Source organism: Scyliorhinus torazame, chromosome 8 (genome assembly GCF_047496885.1).
Source record: "Scyliorhinus torazame isolate Kashiwa2021f chromosome 8, sScyTor2.1, whole genome shotgun sequence".
In the NCBI taxonomy this organism is placed as follows: Eukaryota; Metazoa; Chordata; class Chondrichthyes; order Carcharhiniformes; family Scyliorhinidae; genus Scyliorhinus; species Scyliorhinus torazame.
In genome coordinates, this window is record NC_092714.1 from 37,834,077 (window position 1) to 37,852,718 (window position 18,642).

Genomic DNA, 18,642 nt, shown 5'->3' on the forward strand with positions numbered 1-18,642 from the left:
GATCTCTCCATGCAATGCTTATTAAGCCAGTGTATATGTTGGTTCATAATGTTGATGAATGCATTATGAATGAACTTGTATTTCTATAGCTTTTGATATTATAATGCTCCAGGATGCCCCAAAACAATTTACAATGAATTGCAACACCGTCATCATTGACACAAAAGCAGAAAATACTGGACAATCTCAGTACGTCTGACAGTCATCATTGATACGTGAGCAAAAACAACAACCAACGTATGCACAGCAAAGATCCCACAAATGCTGATGGTCAATTTGGCTGAAAGTGAGTAGTGCTTTTATATCCATGTGAAGGTGCAGAAGGGTCTTGATTTAGCACTTCATCAAAACAGCTGCACCTCCCACATTACAGCAAGCCCTCAGCACTGTAGTGAGGGTGTGTAATGTAGTAATGCCTGAACGCATAACTCCTGCCTCTGAAGCAAGAGGTGTTACAACTAAACCAATCTGACCCTGGATAGCAGAAAGCACAAATTCCATGATTGTTGCAGTGTCATTATTAGTTATTCTATCTTCCACTTTATCATCCTTTATTTACCATCCATTTTGCATCCTGCTTCCTCTTCCTGTCTCACATTTTTGATGCTGTCTGTATATCTGCGGATGCTTTCTTACAGCCCCTCCCTGTTGTATATGCCTCGCTCTTTGATTCTGCCTCCACTCTTTTGTATGTTTCTGCCCTTTCTTTCACTTTGTGCCTTTCTTTCTGTCTACATTCATTACCTCGGGGATGAAATGAAATGAAAAATGAAATGAAAATCGCTTATTGTCACAAGTAGGCTTCAAATGAAGTTACTGTGAAAAGCCCCGAGTCGCCACATTCCGCCACCTGTTCGGGGAGGCTGGTACGGGATCATTATCATCCCATCACCTCAACCTTGCTCTCAATTGTTTTAATGTACATTTTCACCTGCGGAGGTCAGAAGGCTCAATTGGAACCAAACTTCAGTCTCTGGGTGTGGGCAGCTGGGTGTGTGACATATTCCATATTCACATAAAGAAGCTGAGAAGCAGATATTGAACTAGGAAGGAAGGAGGAACAGGCATAAAGATCAAGTCAAGAATGAAAAGGAAAGGAGGGAACACGTTTAGGGTTGCTGCTCTAACTATTACTAACTAATATATTTGCGTTATTACTGTATGATGATTGTATTTCTGGTCAATTATTATTACTGGGCCGCAGTTTTGCCCGTGCAATATATATTGCTGTCGCTGTTTCTGTTCTATAATTATATTCACTCTCATGTCTATACTTGGGTCAGATTTTTAATTATTCTCCACTGATGTGCTGCGAAAATTCTGAATGTAACATTTGAATCAATAATGTGTGCGCGTCAATTATACTTTACATATACGAATGTGAAACGCTTAAGGTGCTACAGACACAAACTCAATGTAAGATTATTAAATGTGTAACTGGTAGAAGAGTTGCTATTAATTTAAACACCTAGTCAAAGCAATATAGCTGATTAAATACTATTTAAGAGATAGCATTGTATAAAGGTATTTTTTTTCCATTCCAACATTGCTTGCAGAACGATACATCGTACTGTATGGGTGATGGGTAATTTGGCTGGGGGTGGGGTAGCACACATTCTACACCCAGCCCAATTTATTTTTCACTGATTTCAACACTCTTCAAGTGTGTGTGCCTCCAGATCACAAATTACTGTTCTCCCCACTGGCTTATTTCCAGCTTTCTGTGCAAGGCCTAGTTTAGCGTAACTATGAAAATATTAGGATATGGAAAAAACATTACAACATCAACTTTACAAAGGGATGCTTCTACTGTGGCCAAATAGCTTCTTGGCGAAAATAATTTGCAGCCTAACATAGACATATGAAGGCCATTGGTTCACCTAGTTCACAATTCCAAAGATCCAAACGGGTTCATTACCTAATTCTGGAGCAAAATGCCTCATAGCCTCCCCCAAACAGAAATGTATTGGGTCCTCTTTTTAAAAGCTGCTGTAGTTTATGCTCCAATGCAAGCATTTTCACAATTCGTTCACTCCTTAAAGTTGCCTAAATTTTCTACCATAAGTTACATAGTGCCTCTTTAGGGGAGGTGGTGGCGAGATGGTATTGTCACTGGACTAGTAATCCAGAGACCCAGGGTAATGGTCTGGAGTCCCAGCTTCAAATCCCACCATGGCAGATGGTGAAATTTGAACTCAATAAACGTCTGGAATGTAAAATCTAATGATGACCATGAAACCATTGCTGATTGTTGTAAAAACCCACCTGGTTCACTGATGTCCTTCACGGAAGGAAATCTGCCATCCTTACCCAATCTGGCCTACATGTGACTCCACACCCACATAGCGAAGTGGTTGACTCTTAACTGCCCCCCCCCCAATGGTCCAGTAAGCCACTCAGTTCAAGGGCAATTAGGGATGGACAACAAATGTTGGCTCAACCAGCGACTCCCACATCCCAAAAGAACAAATTAAAAGAATATATATATAAATAAAAATCCATTAGCACAAACTTTTACGATGCTTTAATTGCACTACTGGCTCCAAAAAGCCTAGCTATCTTGCAAACCAGGATTTTTAAAAACACTACTGCTGCAGTCATACACACACTAACCCAGATTTCTAACCTTTACTGCACCAAATATATTTAATACAATATATCTGAAATTTCTACATTCATCACAGACACACTATTCATTAACTATAGTATCATAAGGAATAGGAGCAGAAATAGTCCATACCCCACACCATTTAATAGGATCATGGCAAAGGACAAGGAGCTAGTTAATGATATTTGTATTGAATAAGAAATATGTTAGAAGTGTTTAATTAGAGTAAGAGAGGTCTGTGATACTTGAAACTAAACAACTTCTTCTACTTCAGCGATCACTCGTTAACAAAGTTGATTGCCACCTAAAAAACTCGATGTCACTGGTCGTGGGTTCTGTGGGTCTTCACGTGGCTGATGACCCCTGTCCTAGAGCAGTATCTTCGACTGTACAATTGGCAGATGTTTCCAGGAGACGAGATTTGTCCTTGTACTCGCGATCGCTGGTGTTCCTTTCTCAGGCTCCTTTTCAGGAACCTGGTCTTGCCTTCGGGATGTTCACGTAGAATTGTGCCCCTTCAATTCGGAGTTTCCTCTAGGTAGGTTTATTCTGAACAAGGTTCTTCCAGGCATTGATGTCTATGTTGCATTTCTTGAGGTAAGCCTTCAGGGTGTCTTTGATGCGCTTTGTAATAGGCCAGGGTTTCGAGAACCCCAAAGTGTATCATGGAGTTCTCCTGACCCACAAATTTTACTAGATTGTGGTATAGGGAGCACATGGCTCACTCTACAGGTGTGGTACAGCAGAAATGGAAAAGTATTTTTTAAAGCAAAACAATGTTTATTCTATGAACTCAAGTTAACCTTTTTAAAACATACAGTGAACATCTTAGCAACCATCAATTCAAATACAACCCCCAAAGAATACAACACTAAGTAATCCTGAATAACTTCCCAAACAACATCCAGAAGACAAAATAAACACCTTTTAACAGAAGCACATTAGGTTTACATTCACTACTGAGAACATTTATAATTCTGAATTCACCAAATGATCAAGAGATAGTCTTTTATGGCAGCGAGATCAACAGTACACCTGCTCTGTCTGGCTTCAGCTCCAACACTGAAAACAAAACTAAAACACACACTGCCGCAAACAGTCTAAAATGAAAGCAAAAGGCTGACAGACAGCCCAGCTCCACCCACTCTCTGATATTACTGCAGTAATAAACACCCATTTCTTAAAGGTACTTTCACTAAAGATATTTATATACACACCCATTTATAAACACCCATTTCTTTAAAGGTACTCTCACATGACAACTCCCACCAAGAAAAAAAATAAACCATCAACTTCAAGATGGTTTCATTTTTCACTTTTCACCATCCTTTAAGAAATTCACACACTAAATATACTTTAGCGTTTCAAAAAACAACACACGCCAACAGGTATAATAATATAGTCCATTTCTTTTTTTTTCTTCATCCTCCAACTGGAATCCTTCTCGATTGACAGTCTCTTTGGACAAGAAGGTCTCTGCATGATCCATGCATTTCTCTACGCCTTGGCATTTCTCTTTAAAGTCAGATATTTTAGTTCAATCAGATCACAGAGTCCCTTGTAATTCTCCAACACATGAGCATTGGTTATCACAGATTTCAGGCAGTCAAATGCCTGTTGAAACTCCGCTGTCCACTGGAATTTGTTACACTTCTTGAGCAAGTCCGTCAGTGGAGCAATCACGCTACAAAAACTTTGCACCAAAGTTCGAACAAATCCACTCATGCCAAGAAATTGCATCATTTCCCTTCATCTTGAGTGTATCGGAAACTCCTCAATAACTGTTGGTTTCACATCCCGCGTGACCATTCAACCCTGTCCAATTGTATGGCCAAGGAAAGTGACTTGGGCTTTTCCAAATTCACTTTTGACTAGGTTTATCACCAAACTTGCCTCCTGAAGTCGATCGAATAACTCCATCAGATGTTTTAAATGTTCTTTCCATGTCTGGCTGAAAATTACCAGATTGTCAATGTATACCGCACTATTGGGTAATCCTGAAACAACTTTGTTAGTTAACCGTTGAAATGTGGCTGGGGTGTTTTTCATGCCAAATGGCATAACTTTGAATTGGTACATGCCATCTGGAGTCACAAAAGCTGAAATCTCCTTCGCCCTTTCGGATAAAGGTACCTGCCAGTATCCTTTAAGTAAATCCAGTTTGGAAATAAAAGCTGATTGTCCCACTTTCTCAATGCAATCCTCCAAACGTGGGATAGGATATGAGTCCGTTCTTGTAACTGCATTAACCTTTCTATAGTCCACACATAACCATTGGGTACCGTCTGGTTTAGGTACCATCACTATGGGTGAGCTCCATTGGCTGCAACCCACTTCAATTATGCCATTTTTAAGCATATTCTCAGTCTCTTTGTTAACCTGTGCCAATTTTAAAGGGTTAAGTCTATATGGATGTTGTTTGATTGGAACAGCATTTCCCACATCTACATCATGTATAGCCATTTTAGTACTTCCCAATTTATCTCCACAAATATGCCCATGTTATATCAATAACTCTTTCAGGTCAGTTTGTTTTTCCTCTGGAAGGTAACTCAACAATTTATCCCAAATTTTATGAACATCCTCATTTTCCAATTTAATTTGAGGTATGTCAAATTCACAGTCATCTGGATTTGGTTCATCACTTTGAGTTAGAATCATTAAAACCTCCTTCCCTTTCAAAGTACCTTTTAAGCATATTCACATGACACGCTCGGTGAGTTTTCCTTCTATCTTGTGTTTTTACCACATCATTCACCTCACTTAATTTCCTTTCAATCTGATAAGGTCCACAAAACCTTGCTTTTAAAGGTTCATCTACCACTGGTAACAATATTAAAACTTTATCTCCACTGGCAAAACTACGAACTTTTGATTTCTAGTCCGCTACCCGTTTCATCACATTTTGTGCAACTTTTAAATGTTGTCTAGCCAATTCAGCTGTTCTATTTGATCGTTCCCTGAAATTTGACACGTAATCCATTAATGTAATTTCCAATTTCTCACTTACCAATTTTTACCAAATTCACAGTCATCTGGATTTGGTTCGTCACTTTGAGGTAGAATCATTAGAACCTCCTTTTTCTCTCCTTCACTTTCAAAGTACCTTGTAAGCATATTCACATGACACACTCGGTGAGTCTTCCTTCTATCTGGTGTTTTTACCACATAATGCACCTCACTTAATTTCCTTTCAATCTGATACGGTCCACAAAACCTAGCTTTTTAAGGTTCCCCTACCACTGGTAACAATACAAAAATTTTATCCCCACTGGCAAAACTACGAACTTTGGATTTCTTGTCCGCTACCCGTTTCATCACATTTTGTGCAACTTTCAAATGTTGTCCAGCCAATTCATCTGCTCTATTTAATCGTTCCCTAAAATTTGATACGTAATCCAATAGTGTAATTTCCGATTTCTCACCCACCAATTTTTCCTTAATCAATTTAAGTGGTCCACTTACCTCATGACCAAAAATTAGTTCAAAAGGACTAAATTTGGTTGACTCATTAGGTGCATCCCTAATTGTAAACAGTACGAATGGAATTCCTTTATCCTAATCCTCTGGATAATCTTGACAATAAGCCCTCAACATTGTCTTTAATGTCTGATGCCATCTTTCTAATGCTCCCTGCGATTCTGGATGGTAAGCAGTTGATTTAAATTGTTTTATTCCTAAGTTATCCATAACTTCTTTGAATAACCTTGAGGTAAAATTTGATCCTTGATCCGATTGTATTTCTGTGGATAGTCCATATCAAGTAAAGAATTTAAGTAACTCCTCCACAATCTTTTTAGCTGTAATATTACTTAGTGGAATGGCCTCTCGAAACCTAGTAGACATATCAATATCGTCAAAAGATATTGATTCCCACTTTACGTTTTAGGAAGCAGTCCTACACAATCAATTAGGACCCTTGTAAAAGATTCCTCAAATGCTGGAATGGGTATTAAGGGCGCTGGTTTTATCACTGTTTGAGGTTTCCCTCTCACTTGACATGTGTGACATGATTGACAAAATTTAACTACATCTTTATGCAGTCTAGGCCAATAAAAATGTTTTTGTATTTTAGCTTGAGTTTTCCTTATTCCCAAATGACCTCCCATGGTACCTCATGTGCAACTCACAACACCTCCATTCTATACCGTACCGGCAATGCTACTTGATGAACGTCTGCCCGCTTTTCATCCGCCTGCATATGTAAAGGTCTCCATTTTCTCATCAAGACAATACATTTATGGTAATAACACTCAGGTATACACGCAGATTCCTCTTCCGTGTATGCTTTCTGATACATCCGTTTTATTTCTACATCTTTTTGTTGTAACTCCACCAATTTTCCTGAACTAAAAATATCCGCCTCATCCTCCACCTGTTCTGGTTCTTTTTCAACCATCTGATCAAAAATCGTTTCTGATAAGTGCACTTCAACTTCATCTTCACTCTTTGATTTCTCCTCTTGTCTTAACCTGTGACTTTGCGACCTTGTTACTACACTCCACAATGCGGAAAAATCGCAGGATATTCGTCCTTCAACATTTCAGTTGTCTGATTTTCCACTGGCTTATCAACCACAGTAGGCATCACTCCCACCTGCGACCCAGCTATTTCATTACCCAAGATAAATGTATTCCTGGACAAGATAGTTTCTCTATTATTCCTACTACCACTTTACCACTCTTCACTGGACTTTCCAACCTTACCTTATAGAATTGAACACTATTCCTCTCACCCTGAATTCCACATATTACCACCTTTTCTGGCAACATTCTTCCCAGACTACATAACTCCTCATCTCTTACCCATTAAAGATTGACTAGCTCCCGTATCTCTTAAAATTGTGACTTCTTTACCTGCTCCTCCTGATACACATGAGTAAACTTTACCCACACAAGTAAATTATTTAACGACATCTGGCACCTTCTGATCAATCACCTCTTGATTGGCTGTACAATCTTTTGCACCTCCTTTGCTTCACTTGGGCTTTCCTTTACCACTTTCACAAACCCCACTGTCTTATCCTGTTTTACCACATCAGCCTTCCCAGTGCTTTTCTTCAACCACCAACACTGTGACTTTACATGGCCTAGTTTATTACGGTGAAAACATTTGAAACTTTTCATGTCTCTTCCACCCTCCTGGATATCTTTTTTAATCTGAGGTACACTCTCCTTATTATCTCCCATCAGATCACCTTTACTTTTACCACTTGAGAATTTCTCATGTCCCCAGTATCTATCCCTCACAGGCTGAAACTGATGTCGGAAACCAAGCTTTGATTTATGAACTAATTCATAATCATCTGCCATTTCTGCTGCTAATCTCGCAGTTTTAACCCTTTGCTCTTCCACATGAGTTCTCACTACATCAGGAATTGAATTTTTAAACTCCTCCAAAAGTAATACCCATTGTGGCCATTTTATTTGTTTAGTTACCTTCTCAAATGAAATGAAAAAGGCTTCTACCTCCTTCTTGTCAAACCTTGGCAATGCTTGGACATATTTAAATAAATCCCCACCAAGCCTTCGACTATGACGCTCTTTCTCACTGTCCTCATCACTATCAACCAACTGTACGTTTCCCTTTACGTCTGCCAATTTTAACTGACTGTCATGTTTCATGGTCATTTTCTGAAGTTCAAACTCTCTCTCTTTATCTTTTTCCCTGATCTGTATCTCCCTTTCTCTTTCTTTTTGTTCTGCGAGGGTTATTCTTTCTGTTTTTCTTTCTTCTCTCTCTTTTTCCTCTCTCTCTCTTTCTCTTTCTTTTTTCTCTCTCTCTCTCTTTCATATTCAAGCTGCTTTAATTCTTTCTCATGTTCCATTTGTTTAATTTGTAACTGAATTTTTTGCCATTTCCAATGAGTCAAACTGTATCTCAGGCAACTTAGCCACCGCCATAAAGACCTCACCTTTTCGCATCTTGTCAGGTAATGTTAACTGCAATGTTTTTGCCAAATCTAACAGTCTGCTTTTAGTCTCTGTCCGTAAGGTACTGCGTGTGACCGTCTCCACCCCCAAAATCTTCAGAGCCTCTGAAAGAGCCATTGTTCACAACACACTCCCTACTTAAACTATAAAACCACACCTGAAAAGCAACCACAATATGCTCACCCCTCACTATCTTTAAGTTCACTAAGCCAATCCAATAGATAGACTTTTATCCCTCTCGAGCCCCCAATTTGTTATGGGCCAGGGTTTAGAGAACCCCAAAGTGTATCATGGAGTTCACCTGACCCACAACTTTCACTAGATTTTGGTATGGGGAGCACACGGCCCACTCTACTGGACACTTTTAAAATGGAAAAGTATTTTTTAAAGCAAAACAATGTTTATTCTATGAACTCAAGTTAACCTTTTTAAAACATACAGTGAACATCTTAGCAACCATTAATTCAAATACAACCCCCAAAGAATACAACACTAAGTAATCCTGAATAACTTCCCAAACAACATCCAGAAGACAAAATAAACACCTTTTAACAGAAGCACATTAGGTTTACATTCACTACTGAGAACATTTATAATTCTGAATTCACCAAATGATCAAGAGATAGTCTTTTATGGCAGCGAGATCAACAGTAAACCTGCTCTGTCTGGCTTCAGCTCCAACACTGAAAACAAAACTAAAACACACACTGCCGCAAACAGCCTAAAATGAAAGCAAAAAGATGACAGACAGCCCAGCTCCACCCACTCTCTGACATCACTGCAGTAATAAACACCCATTTCTTAAAGGTACTTTCACTAAAGATATTTATATACACACCCATTTATAAACACCCATTTCTTTAAAGGTACTCTCACATGACAACTCCCCCCAAGAAAAAAAATAAACCATCAACTTCAAGATGGTTTCATTTTTCACTTTTCACCATCCTTTAAGAAATTCACACACTAAATATACTTTATCATTTCAAAAAACAACACACGCCAACAGGTATAATAATATAGTCCATTTCTTTTTTTTTTCTTCATCCTCCAACTGGAATCCTTCTCGATTGACAGTCTCTTTGGACAAGAAGGTCTCTGCATGATCCATGCATTTCTCAACGCCTCGGCATTTCTCTTTAAAGTCAGATATTTTAGTTCAATCAGATCACAGAGTCCCTTGTAATTCTCCAACACATGAGCATTGGTTATCACAGATTTCAGGCAGTCAAATGTCTGTTGAAACTCCGCTGTCCACTGGAATTTGTTACACTTCTTGAGCAAGTCCGTCAGTGGAGCACATTTTAACAGAAGCACATTAGATTTACATTCACTGAGAACATTTATAATTCTGAATTCACCAAATGATCAAGAGACAGTCTTTTCATGGCAGAGAGATCAACAGTACACCTGCTCTGTCTGGCTTCAGCTCCAACACTGAAAACTAAACTAAAACACACCCTGCAGCAAACAGCCAAAAATGAAAGTAAAAAGCTGACAGACAGCCCAGCTCCACCCACTCTCTGACATCACTGCAGTAATAAACACCCATTTCTTAAAGGTACTCTCACATGACAGCTTCCTTTGTCCTCCTGTATTCTGGGTTCCTTCCTTGAGCTGGAAGAAGGAGTTTTGATTTAGCAATCAGGGCTCTGGCATCCTAAGCAAATGGCCAGTCCAGTGGAGTTGGTGTTAGATGATTATGGCCTCGATGCTGCTTCTCTTGGTACCTTCAGCTGCGTTGAGGTGAGTATGCCTATCATCCCAGCTGATGCAGGGAATCCATCTCAGAAAATGATGATGGTACCGTTCCAGGGCCTTGAGGTGATGTCTGTACGTAGTCCAAGTTTCTGAGCCGTATAGAAGAGTTGGATGGACAACTGCCTTGGGGGCTGGTTTAGATCAGTTGTCCAGACAGCTGGTTCATGATGCAGACCGAGGCCCGCTGCATGGGTTCAATTCCTGAACTGGCTGAGGTTATTCATGAAGGCCCTGCCCTCTCAACCTTACCTTTTACCATTACACAAAGGTCTGAGTATCAGCACAGATGTCGCGGTTGATGAAGACCCTCATCCTCAGGCGTCTGAAGGCGTACTCATGGTTTGGGTATTATGTTGGATCTCCATGTCGATGTCAGCCTTAGATGAAATGGGGAAATGTTCCACGTGTGAAAGAATTTCTCCATTGATCTTGATGGAGGAAGAGACTGGATCTTGCTCTGGGGCGGATTGGTAAAGGATTTGAGTCTTGTTGAGGTTGAGGCTAAGACCAATACTTTGGAATGCTTCCGTTAAGGTGTCTTCCGAGAGAGTGGAGATGGCATTGTCATCTACATAGTAAAATTTCACAAGCGGTGTTGCTTTCCTCTTCGATTTCAACTGGTTGAGGTTGAAAAGTTTTCCATCTATCCTGTAGATGATATCCACTCCACTAGGAAACTTGTCCTTGTCAAGGTGAAGGATGGTGGCAATGAAAATGGAGAAAAGGGTGGGGGCAATGACACATTCCTGCTTGACTCCAGTCTTGACCTCGAAAGTGTCTGTCATGTTTCAATCAGTGAAGACTGTCACCAACTTCTTGTTGAAGAAGAATCGGAGGATATTGATCAATTTCTTTGGATAGCTGGCCTTTGACAGGGTCTTCCATACTGCTTCCCGATTGATATCAGCAATGATTTAATGGCGGAGCAGACTCGATGGACCAAGTGGCCTAATTCTGCTCCTGTGTCTTATGGTCTTATGATTGAGTTGAAAGCCTTGGTCAGATTGATGAAGACCATGCCGAGTGGTTGATGTTGCTCCTGGCATTTCTCTTGAAGTTGTCGAGCAGTGAACATCATGTCCTTTGGTCCTCGGTTTGGTCGGAAGCCACACTGGCGTTCTGTGTGCCTGTGTGTATCATTCCTAAAACAGAAAAAATGCAAAAATCAAGAGTAGCCGCACTGAAATATTCTGAAACAAAGTCTAGCCTTTGACACTGAAGCAGAATGCAACTAAAGTAATGGATGAGTTAAGTAGGTCAGAAAAACATCGCAACACATTGGAAAGCCTGCACTGAAAATATTAACCAAATTCAAGTCAACCTGTTTTGAAAGTTCCCAGGTCAGCTTAGTCAGCAGTTTGGCTAATGTGAAAACAAACAAGATGACCACAAACCCCATGTTTCTCTTTCCAGTAATTATTTTGACGAATTTCCAAATTGCATTGCTGCCCACTTGATTTCCATTGGACCAACAACAACAATTCCAGACTTTAGCGTGTCAATCATGAACTGAGTCAAGATATGTGAGTATGGTGAATTTCCATTCATGGGCATGAATGGAAAAGGTCGACTATTCTTCCTGAGAAACGCCTCTTCCTTTTTCCTATGCTTTGCAGAGCTGAAACTCTGACTCCTGACATACAGGACTGTAACATTATGAAGGACCTTTGCTTTCCATTCCTCTCACAACATGTATCTTTTTATAACGCACGTTTGGCGTCATTTAATCACTCTTGCGTTGATCTACCTTAACTGTCCTCAGGCTTTGCAATGTCTTGGGCGAAGGGCTTTGCTCTTTGGTATCGCTCTCCACAAAAAGTTAAAAGTAGAATTTAACTTGTTGCACAATGTCAGATCCCTGCTGCAGGAGTTTCTGGTGGCTTTGATCAAAAAAAAACACAGTTCAGCATTATCTTTACAGCTCACCATATGGCAGTGAGTAGTAATTTAACATTCCGAGGTACTTCACTGCTATTCACTTAGAGTGAAGAAATGTAATCGCACAGGTTGACATCGATAAATTAAAATTGTGATAACTTTTTCATCCTTTGACAGTTGAGCGTGGGTTCATCCATTATACACAGCAATGACTTAATTAGCTAACCAGACCCATGATATCCTGTCTGGATTTATGCATGCACACACTTATCAAGAACTCTAGACAGCAGACGTCAGACATAATTACCTGAGGCACCAAAGCATCACAAACAATGACAGCTGAATATCAAGTGAATGTAACACTAAATAATATCTTTGTATGCCAGTCACGCCACTTAAGCACTGATCTAAAATAAACATCAATGAAGAATAATGTTTTCGAGTTCCGCTAATAAGCCTTTTGTATTTCTCCATGAATAAATATATGACAGCAATTTAGTTCACTGACATCTGTCATAAGTGCCATTCCTTAAACTACTGCACCGCAAAACGATATTTCTCACGCGACTGTTATTTTTTGGGAAAATCAAACATAATTTTATGGTTTTGAATATTGAGAATCCTGGCAAAAGAAATGATAAAACAATATACGGGAACTTCAAAGGATCAATCATATTGAAATGTAGTTAAGAATCTTGTCTAATCTAATTAGATGTTCGGTATATTAGTGACATATCTAAGTAGAACAGAAACAACTGTCAAATATCAGCAAAGTCAACAGACAGAGCAAGCTGTATCTTACATCAAAGATACACTGCCAATCTGAAAGCTCAAACCAGATAATACCAGGGGAGAAAACCTACTTAACTGTATCGAGTGCCAGTGCTCCGTACCTTGAGGTATTCGTTCTCAAGACGCCGCCGTGAAATCTTTCTACTGTTCTCATTTATTCTGTTAAAACTGCTTATAATCATGCATACATATTCAAAGCAGTCCATCTTTAGCCACTCGTTCGTTTGAACAGCACACTTTCTCTTTCCATCCTTTACCACCTGGTCTATCCTTTGCGAAATCTCAAGATTCAGCAGAAATAAAGATGTTTGGCATATCTCGATTAAACTGTCCCTGTTTCTGAAAGTATTGAAAGTCAACAAATTTTAATGGGAAAATCTTGTGAAGCAGACAATCAGACCAAGGTACTAGGTGCAAAAGCAATTCACTGTTAAAAATAAAGCTTTTCATTGATTTCTGGGTCAGGATATCCCTAAGTGATTTACTTTTCTTTTCTTTTTTTTAAATAAATTTAGAGTACTCAATTCATTTTTCCAATTAAGGGGCAATTTAGCGTGGCCAATCCACCTAGCCTGCACATCTTTGGGTTGTGGGGGCGAAACCCACGCAAACACGGGGAGAATGTGCAAACTCCACACGGACAGTGACCCAGAGCCGGGATCGAACCTGGGACCTCGGTGCCGTGAGGCAGCAGTGCTAACTACTGCGCCACCCTAGAGTGCAGAAGACAGCCATTTAGTCCATCCAGTATGCACCGACCCTCCGTAAGAGCACCCTACCTAGGCCCAATCCCCCGCCCCATCCTTGTAACACCACCTCACGGTTGGATACTTTAGCTTGGCCAATCCACCTAACCTGCACAACTTTGGACTATAGGAGGAAACCGGAGCACGCGGTGGAAACCCACACAGACACGGGGAGAATGTGCAAACTACACACAGACAGTCACCTGAGGCCGGAATCAAACCCGGGTCCCTGAGGCTGTGAGATGGTAGAGCTAACCACTGTGCCACCATGCAAGCCCCTAGCAAGTTGCTGCATTGCTTTCAGTAGATAGTGCACACTCGAGCCACAAGCATGGAGGAATTGAATGTCTAAGCCTGAGTTTTCTTACAACTGCCGCAGGTTTACCAGCTAAATTGGTCTCTCATCCTTGTGAATGGGCCAGCATTGCTCAACATACTGAACAATGAAAATTGCTAATCTGCCTACACGGATCAGAGAAGTAGAAGGAAACCAATTAGGCTGGCTAATGGAAGAAAGTAGGTTGAATCATGACCACAGGATAGCTCAAAGCACTTTATGGCTTTTTGAAAAGCGGCCACTGTTGTAATGCAGGAAACATGACAGCCAATTTTGACGCAGAACAAGCTCTCACAAACAGCAGTGTGTTAATGACCAGGTAATCTGTTTTTATGATGTGGATTAAGGGATAAATATTGGCCAGGGTACTAGGGATAATTTCCCTGCTCTTCCTGGACATACTCAAGTTCTGAAGCAGGTTTTTCATTGCAGAAAGTGGATCTGCAGGGAAGTCCCCACCAAAACAAATTGGCATTGGCGTCATACTTCCAACTCCATTCGTGAGAGTACGGAAAGGTGGGCCTGCACTATAGTTCAGCTCAATTAAGGTCATTAGGAGTTTGTTAAAAGCCTGACCTTTTACCCCTAGATGGCCTGCGTTCAGGAACTGTTTGCCCCAGGCTGACTAAAGCTAAGTGTGGACTAAGTTGGGTGTGAGTCAGGGAGGCAAAAAAGGGTTTTGAAGATAAAAGCCCAAAAGACAATCAGGGCTGAAAGGGCTTACTGTTTTTAAGGAAAAGGTACAGCAGCCCATTACAGGATAGAGGAGGAGTGGACGCGGAAAATGTCGCCAGTACAGGGTGTCGTGTTGGGTGTTCCGATGCACAAATGATCCAACACGGCTGTAGATGGTACAACTCTGTTTTATTGTCTTAAACAATGACAACTACTAACTGCTGGCTTAGGTTCGTGCTTCACGAGCTAACCTGTGGCCCCAACCCGATCACTATCTTGGTGAGGCACTCAGCACATGGTCTATGTCTGAGTGGCGCGCTGTGAGCTCTTGGGCTCTGAGCTATCTCCTGGTAGAATGAGCAGGAACTGTGGTGTTCCCTGTTTTATAGTGCGTGTGCTCTCACTGGTGATTGGCTGCGATGTTGTGTGTGTGTTGGTTGGTCCAACTACCTGTCCATCAGTGTGTGTGTGATTGCACCATGATATGCTGATGTGGATATCATGACACAGGGGTCATTTAGCCTCATGTGGGCACTGGAGCAGTGGGTATTGCTGTTTGGTCTCCACTTGAGCACCAGGAAGGATGCAGTTGGAAACGGGTGCTCCCACCCTCAGAAATCTAGGCCTTTGAGATGAGGAACAGCAGTTCTCATAGAACCAAAGAATCCCTACAGTGCAGAAGTATGCCATTCGGCCCACTGCATCGACCCTTCAAAAGAGCACTCTACCCATGTCCACAACCCGTACACCCCACCCTATTCCCGTAATCTAACGGCACATCCCCAGATACTAAGGGGCAATTTAGCATGGCCAATCCACCTAATCCGCACATCTTTGGACTGTGGGAGGAAACCAGAGTATCCGGAGGAAACCCACGCAGACACAGGGAGGAAGTGCAGACCCCGCACAGACAGTCACCCAAGGCTGGAATTGAACCCAGGTCCCTGGCGCTGTGAGGCAGCAGTGCCAGCCACTGTGCCACCGTGCCACCCAACTGCTGAAACATGAGTGCATGAGGGTTGTGAACAATTTCAAAAGTCTTTCAATGTCCGTTGATTCACTTTTTAAAAAGGCACCATAAGACATCGGAGCAGAACTAGGCCACCGGGCCCATCGAGTCCGCTCTGCCATTCAATCCTGCCTTCTCCCCATAATCCCTGATCCCCTATTGATCAGAAACCTGTCTGCCTCTGTCTTAAAGACACTCAGTGATTTGGCCTCCACAACCTTCTGCCGCAAAGAGTTCCACAGATTCACCACCCTCTTGCTGAAGAAATTCCTCCTCATCTCTGTTTTAAAGGATCGTCCCTTTAGTCTGAGATTGTTTCCTCTGGTTCTAGTTTCTCCTACACGTGGAAACATCCTCTCCACGTCCACTCTCTCCAGGCCTCGCAGTATCTTGTAAGTTTCAATAAGATCCCCCCTCGTCTTTCTAAACTCCAACGAGTACAGACCCAGAGTCCTCAAACGTTCCTCACACGACAAGTTTTTCATTCCAGGGATCATTCTGAACCCTTCATTCCAGGGATCATTCTTGTGAACCTTCTCTGGACCCTTTCTAAGGCCAGCATATCCTTCCTTAGATACGAGGCCCAAAACTGCTCACAATACTCCAAATGGGGTCTGACCAGAGCCTTATACAGCTTCAGAAGTACCTCCCTGGTCTTGTATTCTAGCCCTCTTGACATGAATGCACATGATCTGAAGGCGGCCCACGCCCATTTCCAGCCTCTCAGCCACTAATTGGCCATCAGACCATATTCCTGTCCAAGTAACTACCTGCCTCCGCAAAAACAACAAAGGCTTCCTGTTCCTGATACAAATTTTCCTCCCAAATCCGTACTCCTCCACCAAAGTCCAGCACCTGGAGTGGGGCTTAAATCCACAACTTTCTGAATGGGAAGTGAGAATGATACCCAGAGGGCAATAGCTCACACTCCATTGTGCTTCTTAGATTTTGTTTGATTTATTTGTAAAATCATGCAATCATAGAATCATAGAATTTACAGTGCAAAAGGAGGCTATTCGGCCCATCGAGTCTGCACCGGCTCTTGGAAAGAGCACCCTACCCAAGATTCACACCTCCACCCTATCCCCTTAACCCAGTAACCCCACCCAACCCAACCTTTTTGGACACTAAGGGCAATTTAGCATTGCCAATCCACCTAACCCGCACATTTTTCGACTGTGGGAGGAAACTGCAGAGCACCCGGAGGAAACCCACGCAGACACAAGGAGAAAGTCAAACTCCGCACAGACAGTGACCCAAGTCGGGAATCGAACCTGGGACCCTGGAGCTGTGAAGAAACTGTGCTAACCACTATACTACCGTGCCCCCCCCCCCCCGAAATCTACGCCATGGTGACAGGCCCTTCAGCCCAAACTGGTCCATGCCAACCAAAAAGCTCAACTAAGCTAACCCCATTTGCCTGCATTTGGCCCAATAGAATCAGAGAAAATTGTATGTTTTTTTTAAATAGCATTTTATTGGAATGCCAATGAAAGAACTCTTCCTATTTGTTAAACTGAATGATTTATTGCTTAATGGATCAAGCAAAAGCTGAACTGTTTTGGAGCCCAACTCCAGAGTCAATGATATAAAAACAAAAAAAAAGTTGGAACTGCTCACCAGGTCAGACAGCATCTGTGGAGACAAACAGATGTTTCAGGTTGAGGGGACCTTTCATCAGAATTGAAGAAAGGTAGAAATGTAACAGGTTGTGAGTCTGTGGGCAGGGGGAGTACTTCTCCCCCTGCCCACAGACTCACAACCTGTTACATTTCTACCTTTCTTCAATTCTGATGGAAGAACAAAATGGACGATCTATTATAGGGTGGAGTGAAGAAGAGATTTAATAACAAAAAATTTTATGGTGCAAAAGCCAATGAGAGTAGTAATGGGTCTGGGAAAGAAACAAAAGATGTACCCCATTTGGGGATGAATGGCGACACAGGAGCCAATTGATTGCAACATGAAGAGATGTACAAACAAATCAAGATGAACCCAGTGAAAACACATATCAAAACACATAGGAAAAGAATTAAGGAATGCAGAGTAAATGGTGTTAACATTTAGTTCAACCATGATCTAATAATTGAACGGGCTAGAGTTGTTAAATACATTGCTATGTACTTTGCATGTTCCTATTCCTGCCATTGGTTTACTTTTGCAGGCTGCTGTCCCATACCGCCGCCACCCTCTCATTGTATCCAATGATATTTTGTATAATTGGATTGACAGCCATTGTTCGGTCAATAGAATCAAATCAGACCAGTAATGGACTGTTAAAATAACTTTCCCGAAAAGGCTCGACGATTAATCAAGGTGAAATATGAAAATTAGTTCAGTTAGAAAGATAAAAAGGAAAGCAATTCAGACCTAAAGACTCTGCAGTTAATACCCCTCGGCATGGTTCCCATCAATAAATGGGAGATAAAGATTGCAATGGTTTTGATGTTCTAGTTAAGGTTTTTTTTCTGACACTAAATAATATTTCCTAACATTAAGCCTAGGCATGCAATGCCCTGTCCCTCATTTGCAAGCCTTAATGCTTTGTGTCTGACAAACCACTAAGAGTAATAATAATGATGTTGAGTAGCTCCGCTTTCACTTAAGCATGGTTTTGTGGTCAGCTGAGGCCTGTCAGGCCATTGCTGTGGGTCGTGTGTTCTCAGCTGGGTAAGCTGACATCTGACAAAACTTGGAATGCAAGTCTCTTCCTGGCTGTGCAGAGAAAGCAACTCAACACAGTAAAAGTAGAATCACATGGCACGGTTATCTCAACATTATTTCTATCAGCCAACTTATGAGCTGCTAATAGGAACCATAATTTAATTACAGCAACTGGTGGATAGTGGATAATTTTATACTTGCTATTATAGTCCAGCATTGCTTGGCTGTACTTTTCATTT

General features: G+C 41.4%; 1 long non-coding RNA gene across 2 annotated transcripts in view; it reads right to left on the reverse strand.

Moving 5' to 3' along the window:
* Nucleotides 1-2,509: 2,509 nt before the first annotated feature.
* LOC140427760 (uncharacterized) overlaps nucleotides 2,510-18,642 on the reverse strand; it is a 52,713-nt gene continuing 36,580 nt past the window's right edge. Inside the window, exons 1-2 of one of the 2 annotated variants that reach the window (XR_011948629.1) lie at nucleotides 12,050-12,184; nucleotides 2,510-11,444 (exon numbers count right to left, since the gene is read on the reverse strand). This is a non-coding gene — a long non-coding RNA (uncharacterized lncRNA). Of the gene's footprint in view, nucleotides 11,445-12,049; nucleotides 12,185-18,642 lie in introns of those variants that run through there. The other variant, XR_011948630.1, reaches the window with a different exon arrangement.